This window comes from Notamacropus eugenii, chromosome 3 (assembly GCF_028372415.1).
Source record: "Notamacropus eugenii isolate mMacEug1 chromosome 3, mMacEug1.pri_v2, whole genome shotgun sequence".
In the NCBI taxonomy this organism is placed as follows: Eukaryota; Metazoa; Chordata; class Mammalia; order Diprotodontia; family Macropodidae; genus Notamacropus; species Notamacropus eugenii.
The window spans coordinates 381,578,254-381,599,330 of record NC_092874.1 but is presented as its reverse complement, the minus strand read 5'-3'; positions in this window follow the sequence as shown (position 1 = coordinate 381,599,330).

Genomic DNA, 21,077 nt, shown 5'->3' with positions numbered 1-21,077 from the left:
CAAGATGAGAGAGGTTAACAGGGAAAGGATCTCTGACCTGGGGAAATCACAGGAGTCTCTGGTTTAAACAGTATTTTCTCTTTTCATGGTCAGAAAGATCAAGGAATGGTTAATAAGAGGTTCCTAAGAGGTACAAACCATTTACCTACTTTTTTTGCTTTCCTCACTCTGGGATTACTTCCAAACTAGCTTCCTTCCTTCATTGCCCTAGAACAATGAAGCTATTAACCTTGCCATTTACTTTTAAAACTTTTATAAAATCCAATCTTTATTTTTTCTTATATTCTTACAGAGTGTACAGGTACTCCCAAACTTACTAAGATATTTCATAAAGGAGTAAGTTTCTGGAATTACCCCAAAACCCTTGAATATTTCTCTGTAATCTTAAAATGATTAGTCTCCAAACTCTTTAATTTACCAAGATATTTTCAGCAGTTCTACAAACTGATTATCTGACTTTTTTTTCTTATTACCTAATCTTCTGCAGAGAACCTAAAATGGGATATAGTCCTCTTCTATAGTCACTTCAACTAAGAAAGTTCATTAAGCTTTCCCAGTGTTCTAAACTCTTTGGCTATAGCCCTTAGAAGTTTTTCGAGCTGGCTTCATTTTAAATCTTTCAAGGCAACAGAATCTAGCTCACAACACAAATATGACACAGACATTTTATATTTTACAAAAACACAAACACAGATAGAACAACAAGATAGATACAAACAGACACAGATAGTTTTAACAAAGCATGGAGTTACAATACATACAGAGGCAAATGGTTACCAAAGCATGAAGTTTCAACTTTGCAGATGTATGCAGTTCAAGAAATAACAGAGGCATGTAACTACAGTTTTAGAGGTGTTTAGTAAAAAACAAACAAAACATAGCAGAAGCATGCAGACAGGACAATTAACAGAGGTGTGCAGTTTAAGAAAGGATATCCTTACCAGAGTGATCTGAGACAAACTGGGCTATCAGAGGAGCCCTGGAGTTTTCCTCACAAAGAATGGTGAACTCAACCAAGGTGGGAGTTTGGAGGATTGGAGCAGGTGCAAGGACAGAGGACTCTTCAGAACCGAAAGGAGTGGGGGGAAACCAGTGACTACTCAGAGAGTTATAGCACTGACAATGAGGGGTAATAACAATAATGTGAAAAGTTTGATTTATAGCAGGGCTTCATGACCAGAACATGTATACAGCAGGTGCTTGTCTAAGCTCAGAGAACACCTGGTGCTGGTCAAAGCAATACAATAATTATGTGATTTTTGCCAGAGGGTGAGATCATCCAGAGGGCAAGTGCAAAGGATTGTTGTTATGCCAAGCTCAGGGCACAGCTTGCTTGCTGGACCTTAGCTCTGGAAAACAGGGTGTCTCCTAATATCCTGACAATATATATCTTGGATAAGTACTACATATGGAAAATGAGCTGGACTCAGAAGTAATTAGGAAAAGGAGTGTAAACTGGATCATATTTGGTGAATGGCAGCATTGTCATTGATCCTAATTGCTGCTACAAAAACTCATCTTTTGAAAACATTTTTAAATTTATTTCATCAAATATTTACCAATTCCATGTAAAATTTTTAACTTTCATTTTTTTAAAATTTTGTGTTCCAAATTCTCTCCCTCTGTATTTCTCCTCCCCCACTACTTAAGAAGGCAAGCAGCATGACATCTATTATACATGTGAAACATACAAAATGTAGCTCCATACTAGCCATGTTACAAAAGAAAACACACACACACACACACACACATGCACACCAAGAAAAACAAAGAAATTTTTAAAAGTATGCTTCAATCTGTACTCAGAGTTCATCAGTTCTCTCTCTGGGGGTGGGTAGCATTTTTCATCACGAGTCTTTGGAATTGTTTTAGACCATTGTCTTGATCAGAGTAGCCAAGTCTTTCACAGTTGAGCATACTTATAATATTGTTGTTATCGTATGTAATGTTCCCCTGGTTCTGCTCTCTTCACTTTGTTTAAGTTTATATGTCTTCCCAGGTTTTTCTGAAATCAGCCTGCTCATCATTTCTTACAGCACAACAGAATTCCATTACAATCATATATACCACAACTTCTTTAGTCATGGACATCCTCCTCAATTTTCAATTCTTTGTCACCACAAAAAGAGCTGCAATAAATATTTCTGTACAAATAGTTCCCTTTTTCTTTTCTTTGATCTCTTTGGTATACAGATCTAGTAGCTGCGCCAAAGAGATATGCACAATTTTATAGTCCTTTGGTCATACTTCCAAATTGTTCTCCAAAATGACTGGACTAGTCCACAACTCTGTCAAGAGTGAATTAGTATTCTAATATTTCCATAGTCCTCTAACATTTCCTTTAGCTGTATTTTAACCAAGGCATGAAATGGTATCTCAGAGATGCCTTTCTCTAATTAATAGTGATTTAAGAGCACTTTTTCATGTGACTAAAAACCCACCTTTTTAGTATAAATATCTTCTGGTGGGTCCATATGGCTATAAGTCATGGAACACCTTGATCTCAAAGAATAGAAAGGCAAGTAACCCTAAGGGTAATGGATTTAAGCATTCTATAGTGTATTGCCAATTAAAAATTGACATGTGAGGAGTGGCATGAAATACATATTTAAGAACACAGAAATAGCATGATTTAATAGAAGAAGTCCTGAACTTGGAGTCAGAAGACCTTTCAACAAATCATTTAACTGCTTAAGGACTCATGAGTAAACAAACAACATAATCCCCTCAGAACATACACAGAAAATGTTCTCTTCTCTCTCACCAGGGTAGAAACATGCGTAATATTGTAACCTTTCATGTGTGGGGTGCATGTGTGTATTTGTCCTTTGTTGCCAAAGACCATGCCATCAGAGAAATGATGACATGATTTGCACTTGACTTTGTTTTGAGTGAGGAAGGGTTGTGCAGGTCACCAGCCTCACTTCTCCCCCAGAGCCACCTAAATCCTGTGACCAGATATTCATCAGGATGACTGGAGATGACCCAGGATGAGGCAACTGGGTTTAAGTCACTTCCCCGAGGTCACACGGCAAGTAAGTGTCAAGTGTCTAAAGTGAGATTTGAGTTCAGGTCCTCCTGACTCCTACACTGGTGCTCTATCCACTACACCATGTAGCTGCCCTCATCAGAATTAGGTCAAATGAGGAATAACATAGACACTCAATTGTGTATAGAAATCTATCTTACCCTATAACAGGAGGGGAAGGAGGCTGATAGGAGGGAGGGCAGATTAAGGGAGGTAGTGGTGAGAAGGAAAACAAACTTTTGAGGAGGGACAGAGGAGGGAAGAAAAGGCGGGGGAGCATAAACAGGAGGAAAAATAGGATGGAAAGAAATACAGTTAATCATAGCTGTGAATATGAATGGGATAGACTTACCCATAAAACAGAAAGGAACAGCAGAATGAGATGAAAACTAGAATCCAACAATACGTTGTTTACAAGAAACATCCTTAAAAGAGGGAGACACATACAAAGTAAAAATAAAGGGCTGGAGAAGAATCTATTATCTTTCCATTGATATTAAAAAAAAAAAAAGCAGGGGTAGCAGTCATGATCTCAGACAAAGCTAAAGCAAAAATAGACCTAATTAAGAGAGGTAAGTAGAGAAACTCTATTTTGCTAAAAAGGTACCACAGGCAATAAAATGATATCAATACTAAACATATATGTACCAAATAGCAAAGTAATCAAATTCTAAAGGAAAAAGTTAAATGAGTTATAGGAAGAAATAAACAATAAAACCATACTAGTAGAGAATCTTAACTTATCCCTCTCAGAACTAGATAAATTTAACCATAAAATAAATAAGAAGTTAAGGAGATGAACAGAATTTTAGAAAAATTAGATATGATAGAACTATAGAAAAACTGAATGGTAATAGAAAGGGGTATATCTTTTGATATTCAACTGTATCAACTGTCCTTAGCACCTTCACAAAAACTGACCATGTATTAGGACACAAAAATCTCACAACCAGATTTTAAAAGGCCGAACTATTAAATGCATCTGTTTCAAACCACAATGCAATAAAAACTGTATTCAATAAAGGGCCATGGAAAGTGACCAGATATTCATCAGGATGACTGGAGATGACCCAGGATGATGCAATTGGGGTTAAGTGACTTGCCCAAGGTCACACAGCTAGTGAATGTCAAGTGTCTGAGGTGAGATATGAACTCAGGTCCTCCTGACTCCTGCACTGGTGCTCTATCCATTGCACCACCTAGCTGCCCCAAAGTGAAGCAAAAACTGAATTCGTAGTTTTTCCTCAGATGAAAGAGAGGCAATTGTTGGTGTGGGTTAGCGGAGAGGTGTGAGAGGAATCTCTTGATTAGACTTCATGCCTCATAGGAGGAGGAAAGGACTAACTGGAAAAGACTGGTAAATGTCTACCCTTCCAAGGGCAGGGGTATGGGTGTGGAGAAAGGTTCTGATACTTAAGCTTCCATTGTTATTTACATTTCTATTCTATCTTAATGAAAAGTTTTGATATTTGTTTCCTGTGTGGTCTGTCAATAATGGCTAATAATTAATAAACATTTCATGAGTGCCTAATATGTTCCAGGGATTGTGTTCAGTGCAGAGGATGCATATATGGAAAAAAAAAAAACAAACAGCACTTGTCTCCTAAGAGTTTATAATCTAATGGCAACACATAAAGGAAAGCTGAAAAGGGAGGGAGAAGATATCCAGTGGGGAATGGTATAGATGGAGAATGAAATGAAAAAAGTCCAAAATGAATGTAGCTGGGTGGAAAATAAGATGTTTGTCTTGTCCCAATAGAGGTGGGGAAATCATGGCTCTGCCTTCCAATCAAAGGGGCAGAGGGTGTTGATGAGATAGATGTGAGTACTAAAAATAATTAGATCTTGTAGAATGATGAGATTTCTCAATGATGAAAACCTAGAGCGAATCATGGAGAAGTCAAAGAAGTCTCAGATGAGTACATTTGGGTGGGAAAAATGGTCTGGTGGTAACGAATGTACCAGATGTGGAGGTAGAGTGGTACTCAGGAAAGAGAAGGAAAGGAATAAGCTTTATATAGTGCCTACTATATGCCAGACTCTGTGCTAAGTGCTTTGCAAATATCTCATATGATCCTTACAATTGTTCAAGGGAAGGAATAGTCTACCTGTCAGATCTATGGAGAAGGGAAGAATATATGACCAAACAAGAAATAGAGAGCATTATGAAATGTAAAATGGATCATTTTGATTATATTAAATTAAAAAGGTTTTGCACAAATAAAACCAATGCAACCAAAATTAGAAGGAAAACAGAAAACTGGGAAACAATCTTTATACCAAGTGTCTCTGATAAAGGCCTCATTTCTCAACTACATAGAGAACTTAGTCCATTTTATAAGAATACAAGTCATTCCCCAATTGATCAAAGGATATGAACGGGCAGTTTTCAGATGAAGAATTCAAAGATATCTATAGTCATATGAAGAAATATCCTAAATCACTTTTGATTAGAGAAATGCAAATTAATTGTTTTAATGAATTAATTAATTACTCTGAGGTACCAACTTACACCTATCAGACTGGCTAATATGACAAAAAAGAAAAATGATAAATATTGGAGAGGATGTGGAAAAATTGGGACACTAATGCACTGCTGGTGGAATTGTGAACTGATCCAACCATTCTGGAGAACAATTTGGAACTATGCCCAAAAGGCAACTAAAGTGTGTATATTCTATCATCGAGCAATACTACTACAAGGTCATAAAAAAGGAGAAAGGACTTACATGTACAGAAATTTTTATAGCAGCTCTTTTTGTGGTGGCAAAAAATCAGAAATTGAAGGGATGCCCATGAATTGGGGAATGGCTGAACAAGTTGTTGTACATGAATGTAATGGAGTACTACTGTGCAATAAAAAATGATGAACAGGCAGATTTCAGAAAAATTTAGAAAGACATGTACAAATTGATACAAAGTGAAATGAGCAGAACCAGAAAAACATCGGGCACAGTAACAGCAACATTATGTGATGGCCAACTATGAATAATTTTAGCTCTTCTCAGCAATACAATAATCCAGTTCAATTACAAAGGACTGATGCTATCCACATCCAGATAAAGAACTGATGGACTCTAAATGCAGATCTAAGCATGCTATTTTCACTTGCTTTATTTTTCTTGTGTTTTTTTTTTCCTTTTGGTCTGTTTCTTCTTCTACAACTGTGACTAATATAGAAATACATTTTACATGATTTTACATATATAACCTATATCAAATTATTTACCATTTTAGAAAGAAAGGGGAAAAATTTGGAACTCAAAACCTTGTCAAAATGAATGCTCAAAATTGTCTTCACATATAATTAAAAAAACCAAACTACTATTTTAAAAAAGCAATTCTTCAAGGTAGGTGCTGTTATCTTCATTTTACAGTTGAGGAAACTGAGACAAACAGAGGTTAAGTGACTTGCCCAGAATCATGTCTTCCTGACTCCACGTCCAGTAGTCTATCCACTGTACCACCTGACTACCTCAGATTGGGATGTGTTTTGCAGAAACACAGGATTACCCAAAATATTCTCCACTTAATCTTAGGTGGCAAAGGATTTCATAGTTGTGTGGTTACCATATTATAATGGAAAAGTCACCTGTACTCTCTGAGCCTTTGTTTCTTTATTAATAGAATGCTAATAATCAATCAATTAATCAACAAGTATTTTTAAGCTCCTACCTTGTACCAAACACTGGACTAGACACTGGAGATATAAGTACAAAGAATGAAACAGTTCCTACTCACAAGGAATTTACATTTTAACGTAGGAGACAAGTGTATATAACAATTTAAAAAGCATAAACATGAAGTTAATGAATACATACTAAGTACCTAAATGTAAGATATTTTTGGAGAATAAGCAGTAGCATTTGGGTGTATCGGGAAAGTCTTCAAAGAAAAGATGGTGCTTGAGTTGTGCCTGAAAGAAATAGAGGAACTCTCCATGGTGGAAGTAAAGGAGAGAATGAATTCCAGGCATGTGGGACACTCATTATAAAGGGATAGAATTGGGAAAAGCAATGTCATATATGAGGAACAGAATTATACTTATAGAACTATTTCACAGAACTTTTGTTTGAAGAAAGTCCTTGTAAAGCAATATATATACATATATGTATGTGTGTGTGTGTAAAAAATTATTATTACTATTTTCTCATCTCATTTCCTACAACCTGAAATGTTCTTCCCATACATATGCTTACCTGTTAAAAATCTGCCCATCCTTAAAGACTCAGATTCTTCCTCTTGATGAAGTCTTCCCTGAAAAATCCAGCCAAAAGTGAATTGCCACAAGGTACCATTTTTTATTCACTTAGCATATTCTATTTTGGATCATATCAATTTGTAGACATAAAGTGTGCACATCTAGCACCTTTACTAGATCACAGGCTCCCTAAGGGCAGTGATTGTCTTATGTGAGATACAAGCTAGTGTGACAGAATGAGTTCTGGACTTGGTATAGGGAGTATTAGTATTATTTCATTCCTCCTGTATGACAGTATAATGTCCCCTCTCTATGTTTTTGCACAGACTGTATCACATGTACCTACAATGAACTCCCCCCTCACTTCTACCTGAGTTCAAATCATAGTCTACACATTTATTAGTTGTGTGTTCAGTCACTTAACCTTGCTAAGCTGCAGTTCCTCTCTATATAAAATGGGGGTGATTTTATGCATTGACTGTCATATAGGGATGAATTGAGGAAAATGCTTTATATGTTGTAAAAGGCTATATAAATGCAAGCTTTATCTTTGCATTTTCAACAAGGCCTAACAGAGTATCTCTTCTATTAGTAGATATTTAATATTTAAGGATTTAATAAAATTTGGTTCTTTATTTCATCTGATCCTGTAAATTGTTGACTTCCATCTCCATTGTCACAGTGGCCAAATGGATGCATCCCCATGCAGCTGTTATTCCTGAAGCACTGAGCTATGCCATTCCTCTACTTAAAAATCTTCAGTAGCTCCCTATTGTCTCTAGGATAAAATAGACAATACCCAGCTTGGCATTAAAAACCCTGTAGTCTTACTCCCACTTACATTTCCTGTTTTACCTCATAGTGCTTCCCTCTGCCATACAGGCAAACTGCCCAGCTAGTTTTCTTATAATTGGCACCATAACCCCATCTCCTTGACTTTCCACAGGTAGTCCCCCCATATCAGGAATGTGCTACCTTCTTACTTCTGCTCTAGTATCTTTGATAAGAAAACCCCAAACGGAGTCACAAAGAGGTGGACATGACTGAACAACAAAAGCTCTGTCCCTGCATAGTATCTGTCTAACCAGTACACATCCAAAGGTAGCATCACTCCTGGATAAATCCTTGATTCAGCTTCTACTGGACTGGGGTCACAAAGGTCACTCCTGAAGGTAGTTTTGCTTCTGGAGATAGTGATGCTGCAGTGCACTGAACTGTAAACCTATAATCTGGAATTTTATATAGTAAGCGCTTAATAAATGCTAGTCAGCTGACTGACTAATCACATTACACCTCTCTGCCTCCTAATTTAGCAAATAGTTCCATGATCATCCTTTTGGCGATGGTTAGACTAACGCAGGAGGAAACTACTAAACATCTCCTTGATGACCTGGTTCATAATCTATACTTGGACACTTTTCCTTGAAGCTGGGAATGATACCTCTTTGAAGGTCTGTTTAATGACTTGGAGTAAGAAGAATTTGCTTTAGTCTGCTTCTTTAAGTTTCCTGAACTTAGTTCTAACCAGAGTTCTTCTTCCTTCCTAAAAGCAAATGCTAAATGAGCAACACATTTTGGCTGTCTGCTCTCCCGGAATGTGATCACTGCAAGACTGGTTGAAAACGTTACCTCATTTTACATGAACAATGAAATAGCTTACCAGACTTGTTCTTGAAACTTGCACTAAGGAATACTGAGTCACGAAAACCAGTCTAGTAAGCTGTTTCATCTCGTTATCCTTGAAATGCAGGAACTCAAGAGTGGGAGATCCAAATAAATACAAAAATAAGGCTTCCAGTCATTCTGATCTGGTATTCAGTTAGACCTTACCACCAAATAAAGTAAAATAAAAACAACAAACAGACAAAACTTAAAAAGAATAAGCCAAACACCAGGATGGCAATGCTGCATGAAAGAGGAAGTTAAACAGCACAGAGACCTCACAAAGAGTTTCTTATTAAAAAGTGTTTTCTATTTATTAGAGCTATTGTGTTCTTTTCAGCCATCTGGCTAGTAAGACAACTATTTCCTCAGCAGTTCAATAGGCCCTTTCATCTCTGGATTTCAAGAAGTGTTTGGACATTAATAAATGTTTGACTATACTATAAAAAATGTTGGGTATTTTGGGGTGCTTTTTTGCATCCATAGAACTGTTTTCAAAGGGTTTAGTTCATTTTAGTTGGTATATTCTAAACATTACAGATGTGGAAACTAGGGGGCTGATAAGCAAAACATCCTAGTGGTGGTCATGTAGGGGTCAGCAGTTGACAGTCAGTCAATAAACTTTTATTAAGCAACTTCTATGTGCCAGGCATTATGCTAAGTACTGGGCCAAAAGAAAGGTAAAAGACCTTGGCTCTCAAGGAGCTCTGTCTAATGGCAGAGACAACAGAGTCTAAATTAAAATCCAAGATCCCCTGCAGAAGGCATGTCCAAGTCTTAGTTAAATTTGCATCATTAACATTTTAACATTTAACATCATTAACATCCCTTTCTCAAGCCTAGACAATCAATGAAACAATAAATCAAGTCCTAATTTGTAGCATTAGTCCATTTAGGAATCACCTCTCAGGAGTTAGTTAGTAGAAGTTGACTCCAGGACACTCCTGCTTCAAACTCCCTCAAAAGTGACAGTTAACTCTACAAGTCCCTCATAGACTCTTTCTGATATGAGAGTTAATTGTCTCAGTCTCCTTAATCATGACAGTTGACTTTCCAAACTTCCTCAGGAGGTCTTCTCAAAAGGCCTCACACCTCATCTTCCAAAGGTGACAATTAACTGTCAATCTCAATTACCAAGATTCTCTCTTTTAAATGTACAATAACAATACCCAAAGTTCCTGTGAGAGGAGTCTTTTAAACTTAAAAGTGTGTCTTGTGCACTTTTCTCCCCCCTGGACAGGTGGTAGTTAAACATTTACCAGCATAGCCTTTGAAGAGAGGTTTTGAGAAAATTTATTTTGTAGAGAAAATATTCTATGAAGAAGATGTTCTGGGGCAGCTAGCTGGCAGGCACAGTAGTTAGGGTAGTGACCCTGGAGTCAGGAGGACCCGAGTTTAAATTTGATCTTAGACACTTATTCGGTGTGATCCTGGGCAAGTCACTTAATCCTGATTGCCTCAAAAAAAGGTAAAGACATTTTAAGGAGAATGCTTGAGAGGAACTGAGGCACTTTAACTGTCATCCTGAGAGAACTGAATTGTAGGACTGTGGTTCCATGTTTTGGAGGGATTTAGAACTTGTAACCTTTGGGGAGAGAATGTGGTCAACTAAAGTACAGGGGTGACTCTGGATATGACCTTCCTCAGATCTGTTACATATTGTGAATATTTTTCTATGTCTTTGCATTATTTGCTACTGTGTATGAATTATTATAGGCAAGTAAATTTGATGTTTGTCAAAGGATTAGAAATCTAGAGATGGAAGGAACCTTTGAAAGCACCTAGCAGTCTGACTCCCTCATTTTACAGATGAGTAAAGCTGAGGCCCCAAGAGGCTAAGACATCTGCCCAAGGTCATGAAGGTAGGTAGTAAGCAACACAGCCAGGGACTGAACTCAGGTTCTTTGTCTTCATGTTCAGGACTCTTAATGCTGTACCACACTCTCTCCTTAAAGATACATGAAAGTCTGAATTTGGGGTCTGAAACTACAGAGGAGTAAATCCTTATGAGGTTTCCCCAGTTTTACCCAGGTGAAGGCTCAAAGCTAATTAATGAATTCATGAGGGAGGTTTGCAGTTTTAGTCATTTATAAGGCAGTATCAGAACATACCCCTTGATTGCCTTTGAACCAGATGAATGAATAAGGTGAATGAGTAATAATCAAGAAGGAGGCTGAGAAGTAGGGGTTTATATCTTTGTCCCTGAGAGCACCTGAGAGGTATTATTCTCATCTTGCATCACACCCTTGTCCATGGGATTGCTACATGTAGAGTGATAATGAAACCTCACATCCTTATGACAGAGAAGAAAAAAGAAAGAAAAAAAGCAATTCAACAGAATCAGATAGTGCATCAATCAAGTCTGACAGCATATAAGTGCATCTATATTCCCCTGCTACTGCAAAGAAGGGAGAAAGGTCCATTCTGATATCTCTGCCTTGGGGCCAGGTTTGGTCACCGTAATTAGACAATATTTAGTTTTGATTTTGCTGACCTAGTACAAATTGCTTATTTCAGAGAAGTGGGGAGAGAAGGAAATAAGCACTTATATAGCACCTACTATGTGCTAGGCACTGCCTAAGAGCTTTAAAAAGGTTATCTCATTTGAGCCTCACAACAACTATGTGAGGTAGATATTGTTATTCTCATTTTACGGTTGGGGAAACTGAGGCAAATAATAGTGACTTGTCCAGGGTTACACATCTAATAAACTTCTGATCTTAGATTTGAACTCAGGTCTTCCTAACTCCAGTGCTAGTACTCTATCCACTGTGTCACCAGTTGCCTCGGAATTCGATGGATAGGATTTGGGTGGAAAGAAGATGAAAATCAAAGAAGGGAAATCAAATTAACAAAGGCTTTGGAGATGAAAATAAATATGTCCTGTATGAGAGACAATGAGGAGACATTATAGCTAGAGCAGAGTACTAGGGAAAGAAGTTGGAAAGACAGATGAAGCCAGACAATGGAGGTTCTTGAAAGCTAGGCAGAAGAGATTGAACTTGATACAACGGACAAAAGAGAGCCACTGATAGGTTTTTGAACAGATGATTAATGTAATAAAGAGGTTGTTTTAGGAAGGTTTAACAGCATTAGTCAGGATGAATCAAGGGGAGACTGGACAGGGAAAAAAAGCAGGAAGAATGGAAATAGTATAGGGGCAGCTAGGTGGTCAAGTGGATACTGCAGTGGGCTTGGAATCAGGAAGACTCATCTTCCTAAGTTCAAATCTGACCTCAGACACCTAGTAGCTGTGTGATCTTGGGCAAGTCACTTCACCCTGTTGGCCTCAGTTTCCTCATCTGTAAAATAAACTAGAGAAGGAAATGGCCAACTATGCCAGTATCTCCACCAAGAAAACCCCAAATGGGGTCAGGAAGAGTCAGACAAGATTGAATACAATGAACAACAACGACCCTGAACACTCCACTTAAGCTCTGTCTGCCTCAGTTTCTTCAACTGTAAAATCGGAATAATACAGCATCTACCTTCCAGGGTATTAGCAGGAATATGTGTGTGTCATGACTTATTTGCAATATGATACTATATGGTTACATCATGTAATGTTGCATCATCAAAATTTCAATGCAGGAAAATCCCACAAATTTACAATAAATTACTAAATTGAAGATGCATCATTTTTTAAAAATTATATATTTCAAAAATGATGTAAAATTTCCCCAACACTATTAAAGGGTTAAAGATTTCCAGGAGGGTACTGAGTAATATTTTTTTAAAAGGAGTGGTAGGACAATAAGTTTGGGAACCTTTGATCTAGGCTAATTTGTACCACCTTGTGCTTAAAGGAGTTCCCTACATAACTTCCCTAATCAATGATCATCTAGCCTTTACTCAAAGACCTTTAGTGATTTCCAATTTATTCTGTCTATATCTTGTTTATACATAGCTATTTGCATGTTGCCTTCCCCATTAGACTATGAAATCCTTGGGAGCAGATACTGCCTTTTGTTCTTCTTATATGCCCAGTGCTAAGCACAAGGGCCTGGAACATAGTAAGCACTTAATAAATGCTTGTTGTTGATTTGACTTTGGAGGAAGCCCATTCCACTTGTGGGTAACTTCAACTGTTGGGAAGTTTTTCCTTACATCAAGTCTACATCTGCCTCACTGCCACATCTAGTTTGTTATTTGTTCCCTGTGAAGTTCAATTAGCAAGTATTTATAAAATGCCCACAATGTGTCAGACACTCTGCTAGGATCATGGGACAAAAAGGCAAAAATGAACAACTTTCTGCCCACTTGGGAAAACAATAAATACATGCATAAAATGAAAAATATATACAAAGTAAATATAAGTTAATTTAGCATGTGTGAAAACCTCTTTTCACTCAAATTATTAGCTGGGAAGAGGGATAAAAAAAGTCCCCATATAAGAGGACACACTTGACCTGAACTTTGAGAGAAGATAGGGATTCTAAGAGCAAAGGTGAGGAGGGACTACATTCTTGGTCTGGGGAATAAGAGGTTACTTATACAAAGGCACAGACATGGAAGGCAGAACGCTGGGTAGCACAAACAGGCCAACTTTGGTGTACTGGAGAAGGAGTGAAGGGGATAGAATAAAGTAATGATGTAATGAAGTAATAGAAGGCTGGACGGAAAGCTGAAAAGGTAGGGTGGAGACTGGTTATAAAGAGCACTAAATCCCAAATAGAGGAGTTTGTTTCTTATTGTTGAGGTAACATGGAGCCCTTAGAACTCACTGAGGAAGGGAGTGAGATTGGGTCATTATGTGGAAAATGGATGGGAAAGGAGGAAAGACTTGAAGCTGGGAGATCAATGAGGATGATACTATAATTGTGTAGGCAAGAAGGGATGGAGATCTGAACGAGGGTGGTTATAATAGGAGTGGACAGAAATGAGATGTGAGATGTGACTTTGATGTAGAAGAGAAATACTGATAATGTAGAATCCAAGACTTGGCACCTGATTGGACATAAGGAGTGTGGGAGAGTGAGGAACTGGACAGAGGACCTGCAAATAGATATCTTTGCCAGAAGACGAAAAATTTGGAAGTTGCTCTTGGGGAAAAGCCAACAAGTTTTCTTTTGGATAGATTGAGTTTGAGATGTTTATGAGACATCCAGTTGGAAAATTCAATAGGCAGTTATAACTGAGAAGAAAGACCAAGGATGGATATATAGATCCGTTAGTGATCTGCAATCCAAGAAATTGACAAAATCACCAAAAGAAAGAGTGTGGTTGTTGTCCTTCGTCTTTGAAGAGGACCAAAATGACATCATCATCATAAAGTGAAATTTCAGCGTGTCCAACTACGGCTGATCAGACCAATATGAGCTGGGGATGCTCTACCCTAGGTTGGCCACAGATAGCCCATATGAATATTTGGGGTGGATATCCCAAATTTGCGCATCCTGTGTTTACTTTGTGCTATCTCAATTCTGCTTTGCTCAAAGTGCACACTTTTCTTATGTGGGCACACCATGCTGAGAGGTCCTGTGCCAGTGTCTCCCATGTTGCACAGTCAAATCTGAAGTTCTTGAGAGAGACCTTGAGAGTGTCCTTGTATAGTTTCTTCTGGTCACCATGTGATCGCCTGCCCCATGCAAGTTCTCCATAAAATAGTCTTTTTGCAAGCATACATTTTGCATTCGAACAACATGGCCAGCCCATCAAAATTATGCTCTCTGAAGCACAGTTTGAATGCTTGGCAGTTCAGCTCGAGCAAGGACTTCAGTGTCTGGTACCCTATCCTGCCAGGTGATCCTAAGAATCTTCCTAAGACAGTTCAAATGGAAACGATTCAGTTTCCTGGCATGGCTCTGGTAGACTGTCCATGTTTCACAAGCATATAACAATAAGGTCAACACAACGGCTTTGTAGACCTTCAGTTTGGTAGTCAGTCTAATACCTCTTCTCTCCCAAACCTTTCTTCAGAGCCTTCCAAACACTGAGCTAGCTCTGGCATTGTATGCTTCTATTTCATTGTCAATGTGTACATCCCTGGAAAGTACACTACCAAGGTAAGTGAACTTATCCACAGCATTCAAAACTTCTCCATTTGTTGTAATTGATGTTGTTCCACATATGGATGGTGTGGTGGTGGCTGATGGAGCACCTGTGTTTTTTTGGTATTAATTATTAGGCCAAAATTATCACAAGCAGCCCGGAATTGATCCATACTTTGTTGCATCTCAGCTTCAGAGGCTGCACTGAGTGCACAATCATCTGCAAACAGAAAATCATGCACCAACACTCCCTCCACTTTGGTTTTGGCTTGTAGCCTTTCCAAATTGAAGAACTTACATCAGTGTGGTAGTTGACCTTGATGACCCTGATGCCATGTTCATCCTCATTTGACAACATGACTGAAAATATCATGCTAAAAAGCATGGGAGCAAGCACACAGCCCTGTTTCACTTCATTGGTGACTAGGAAGGCATGAGAGCTTTGTCCATTATCCAGAACCCGGGCAAACATGCCATCATGAAATTGACATACAATATTGATGAACTTCCCCAGGCAACCAAATTTTGACATAATTTTCAACAAACCCTCATGACTAACAGTGTCAAAGGCCTTGGTCAGATCCACAAACGTCGTATACAGAGTTCTGTTCTGCTCCTGGCATTTCTCCTGGAGTTGTCGGGCAGCAAACACCATTTTGACTGTTCCTTGGCCTTTTCTGAAGCCATGCTGTCTCTCAGGTGTATGCCCATCTTCCAGTGAAGGATCATTCTATTAAGGAGGACTCTAGCAAGAATTTTGCCAGCAATGACTAAGAGAGAGATCCCCCTGTGATTGTCACAGGACAATCTATTTCCTTTACCCTTATGGAGATGGACAATGGAGGCATCCTTGAAATCCTGGGGGAAAACCTCCTCTTTCCATATAACCTGGAAAATTTCAGTTAGCTTTTATATGAGCAATGGTCCCCCTACCTTGTAAATCTCAGCTGGAATAGAATCAGCACCAGATGCTTTGCAACATGAAAGAAGCCTAATGACTCCCAAAACCTCTTCTTCAGTTGGAAGTTCAGCTAAGAAGGGACTGACTTCAACCTGAGGTAAATGGTCAATGGCCTGAGCATTGATTGATGATGGTCTATTGAGAACACTAAGAAAGTGCTCAGCCCATCTCTCTAGGATCATGTCCTTATCACTAATCAATGTGGCTCCATCAGCACTGAGTAGTTGGGATGCACCATAGGTTTTTGGTCCATAAATAGCTTACAGGGAATCATAAAAGTACTTTGGATTATTACTATCAGCATAAAACTGAATTTCAACTGCCTTCTTACTGAGCCAGGAATCCTGCATCTCTCTAAGCCAAAAGAAACCAAAAGAAAGAATGTAAAGAGAGATGAGAAGGCTTAGGACAGAGCCTTGAGGAGGACCTTCAGTTAGGGGATGGTTATTGATAATGATACAGCATGAGAGAATGAGAAAGAGCAGTCAGATAGGTAGAAGAATCAAATTGTGTTGTGAATAGTGGGAAAGAGTTTGAAAGTAAGCAATGGAGGTAGAAATGACAAGACTTGACAACTGATTAGATAAATGAGTGAGGGGGAATGAGGACTTGAGGATGACATAGAAGTCTTGAACCTGGGTAAATGAAATCAAGGTGGTGCCCTGCATAGAAATTGGAAAATTTGAAAAAAGTGGTAGGTTTTAAAGATAAGAAAATGAGTTGTCTTTTGGACATGTTGAGTTTTAGATGGCTATAGGACACCTAGTTAGCAATGTTCAGTAGACAACACATTTGGCAATGCTGGACTGGAACTTAGGAGAGAGACTAGGGCTGGATGGAGAAAATAATTCAATCTATGGAAGTTGACAAGATCACCAAAAGAGAATATATAGAGAGAAGAGCCTTGGGGTAGACTTTCATTTAGGGGATAGATATGGATAATGGTAAATCAAAAGAGAATGAGAAGGAATAGTTGGGTAGTTAGAAAGAGAACCAAATAAAAACAGTGTTACAAGGACCCAGAGAATAGCCAACACTGTAAAATGCTATAGAAAGGTCAGTAAGTATGAGGGCTATGAAAAGTCCATTAGATTTTGCAAATAAGAGATAACTGGTAACTTTGGAGAGAGCAGTTTCAACTGAGTGATTTGGAAGCCAGCTTGCAAAGAATTTACAAGTGAGTATGAGAAGGGGAAAGGGTGTCAATGATTGTGGATGGTATTTTTCCCCTTAGGATTTTGGTTGTAGAAGAGAGAGGAGAAATGTAAGAAAATAACATAAGGGAATGATAGGGTCACAAATAAAAGTTATGTTGTTATTTTAAATAATAAGGAAGATCTAGACATGTTTGTAGACAGGAAGCAACTGCTAGATTGGGAGATATTTGAAGTTTTGAGAGAGTAAGAGATGACTGCAGGACAGTCTGCTGAAGGAGACATGAGGGGATGGGATCAGGTATACAAATGGAGGTGGAGAGGGGGGAGATTTGTCTTAGTCTTTTTGAGGAGAAGAACATCTTGAGTTAGGCTCACTGTGATTTCCCCTTAGATTTTTATTTCTTTGTTGAAGTCATTGGTGGAGGGTAGCTTGGCTCTACTGCTTCCTCCCACTTAATCATTTTTCCAGGTTTCCCAGAAACCTCAGTAAAACAAAAGAAAACAAAAATGTATAGAAGAAAATAAAATGAAGTTCAGAAGGGCATAGAAACAGGGTGATTTTGTTGTTACCTTATTAAAATACATATGTGTGTATGTATATATACATGTATATGTAGATGTGTGTGTGTGTATATATATATATGAAAAATAAACTATATAACAGAAGCCTACAATTTCATATACAATCCTTTTGTTCTTTATGTGTGGATTGTAATGTATATTGATTGTTAAATCTATAATAAAAAGAAAGTGGAAAAATGTTAAAGGTATAATAGATACAAAAATCAAAATTTTCTTTAGAAACAGACTCTCAGGTAAGTACGACTAAAGGGAGCTTTCCTCTTTCAATAGGTTCCACCTTGGCAACAAGTTTCATTTGATGAGTCACCATTTATATCAGTTTCCCTAACTGAGAGTCGATCTCTAGGCTTTTCTCTCTCTATCTTCTCTTTCAGTGATCTAGTTAGCTTTCATGGGTTGAATTATCATCTCTAGCCATATGATTCCATTATCTATATGTCCAGCCCTGTCTTTCTCATAAGTTCTGCCCTATCATCACTAACTCCCTACTGGACATTCCTCACTGGATGTCCAGTGGGCATCTCAAACTTAACATGTCCAAAAGAGAACTCATTCTGTTTTCCCCCAAATACATCTCTCTTTCAAACCTGACAGCTTTTGTCAAGGTTAGCATGCTCTTTACAGTCATCCAGGTTTAGGTCTCCATTCCTCACTCATCCCACATACCCTATCAATTGTTAAGTCTTGTTATTTCCACCTCTATAATGCCTCTCCCATTCAACTCCTTCTCTCTACTTTTGCCACAATTATCCTTTTTCATCATCTCTCCCCTGGCCTAGCTTCCTAATTGGTCTCTCTACCTCAAGTCTTTCCCCACTCCAATTCATCTTCCACACAGTGGCCAAAGTGTTTTTTCCTAACATTGAGTTTTGATCATGTCACTCCTCACTCTTTGGAGTACATTCTAGGGACTCCCTATGATCAAAAAGAACTCCTCTGTAGCATTTAGAACCCTTCACATGTCCCTCTTCCTCTTTTTAGCCTCATTACATATCCCAGTTCAATTTTCCTTCTTACTGCACTGGATTTTCAGTCTCCATATGTACCTTTACATAAACTGTTCCCCACTTATGCCTCTAAGAAACCCTACTTGCTATTAGTGCTCCACCCAAACACTATCTTCTGTGTCTTTCTGGAACCCCCTTAGTCTCGTGTTCTCCTTCCCAAACCACCTTGTCTTTCCTTTACAATGATACAGTATATATTTTTATATGTGCTGGTTGTCTCCCTCATCAGAAGGTAAGCAAAATATCTTGTATGCATGCCCTTCTCTCCACTCATACATCAATGACCCTAGTGTAGGCTGTCATCACCTCATGCTTTTACTACTACCATTGTCTTCTGGTTGATTTCCTTGCCTCAAGTCTCTTCAGTCAGGGTGTGCTGGATCCAGCTTTTGACTGCTCTGGAGAGCTGATTGTTAAATTTTCAGTGTGGGCATTTACACCTGGGAAATCATCAAAGATTACAAATCAGGGTGTGATTTACTGTTTTGCTCATCATCATTCTAGACCATAGGTTCCAAAAGTGAGCACTACTGCCATGTGGGGGTGCTGGAACAATCCAGGGGGGCAGTCATAGCCTCAGGTGCAATTGGGAGTCATTGAATAAAACTAAGGGGGTGGTGGAAGCAAAAAGAAAGAAAAGAAAAGAAAATTTTGAAAAATGTTCATACATGTTTCATCTGTTGTGTAACAGAGTTAAAGTCATAGTGATTACATTATTTTCCAAATAAACACACAAAATGCAAGTTATAACTGACCAGTGGTCAAGTCTGTCAATAGGTATTAACAAGCAACTGTTGGCAGGTAAGAGTGTTGCACATTGTCGAGAAGTCCAGCATGTATCAGAAGGAATATGCATGTGCAGTGACTGTTTACAATACAATACAATACCATACAGTTCTATGATACAATTTTGCATCATCAAAATTTCAATCCAGGAAAAACCCCACAAATCTACAATAAATTACTAAATTTAAGATGCATCATTTTAAAAAAGAATTTATAGTTTTTTGAAATAACACAAATCTCAAAAAAAGTTAAAGGGTTAAAGAAAGTTTTAGACTGGGGGAAAAGGGAGTGCTGGGTAATTTTTTAAAGGAGGAAGTAGGCCAAATAAGTTTGGGAACCTCTAATCTAGACTTAAGAAAGTGATGGAGAGAATTGTTAACAATTCTTAATTGTTAAACTTAAAAGTACATCATGTATACTTTCTTCCCCTCTTCCAGAGAAAATTGTTAGTTACTAGCACACCTCTCTCCCCATTGCAGTCCATCCTCTTCTCCTAGCTGCCAAAGTGATGTTCCTAAAGCACAGATCTGACCATGTCACCCCTACTACTCATTAAACTCCAGTGGCTCCCCATTAAATACTTCATGATCAAATATACATCCTTTGTTTTGCTTTTAAAAGCCTTCACAACATAACCCCTTGATACCTTTCCACTGTTCTTACATTTTACTCTTTTGTTGTACCTTGCACATGATACTTCTTTTCTCCCCCTGCCTTTTTACTGGCTATCCTCAAAATTCAGGTCCTCTGGGAAAAGAAAAACTGTCCAAAGAGTGTTCAAGAAGCTTAAAGCAAACTTTGCCCCCAAGTCAGAAAAGTGCAGCAAGAGGATTCTCCTAGTTTACTTTCTGTCAGCAGTTTGGAAAGGGTCCCCTTCTTGGTCAGTGGCATCAGTAATCTGCCCTTCCTGTTAATTTCTACAGAGACACCTCAGCAAAAATGAGGTTACAATAGCAAAGAGGTGGAAAAGTATGTCAGGGAAAGACCCTAGAATACAGGAAAAATGGCTTTCCACAAAGCAAGCCAAGAAGCCCAGGCATTTGTGACGTTTTAACTGAAACCCAAGTTTCATTTTGCATGTTGCTGCTTTGGTGTGATTCTGGATCATTGGAGTGAATGATAATTTGAGGCGAGGAGCCTGTGTGAGAGATATTCTTCCTCCCTACTTCCAGAAAAAAAGTAGTATACATAGTTCTAGAGTATCTTCACAGAAAGCCCCCAGGAAAGAGAAATGCTTTGGAAGGCAGATACATAGGGGAAAGCAAGCTCCTCAACATAGCCTTAATTTCTACTCTGCCTCCCTAGAAACCTAGGGGAATTCTTCCCTTGGGTGAGATGATGGAAAACCTCTATTTTGATGGATCTCACTCTTAGTGGAAGAGCCCATTTATTCTGTATATTTTCTGGTACATTCTTTTTTCATATAAATTTATGTATTTTCAGTTTCAAAGGTCTTCAAAGGTCACTGACTTCAAAGGTCAGTGAGAAAACTTTTTCACCTGGGTGAGAAGGGAGCACTCCCCTAGCCCTGGCCCCAGGTTGCAGCAGCAGCACCAGCATCCATTTTTGGAGCCCTCCATCCAAAGCCCTTGGGGGAGTTGAGTCACTGATCTGGATCTCAGCCCTGAGTGGCAGCCCTGAGGTGAGGAAGAGGAAGAGTGCTGGCATGGTGAAGCGGTGGAGGCTGTGGAAAGGGAATCCTA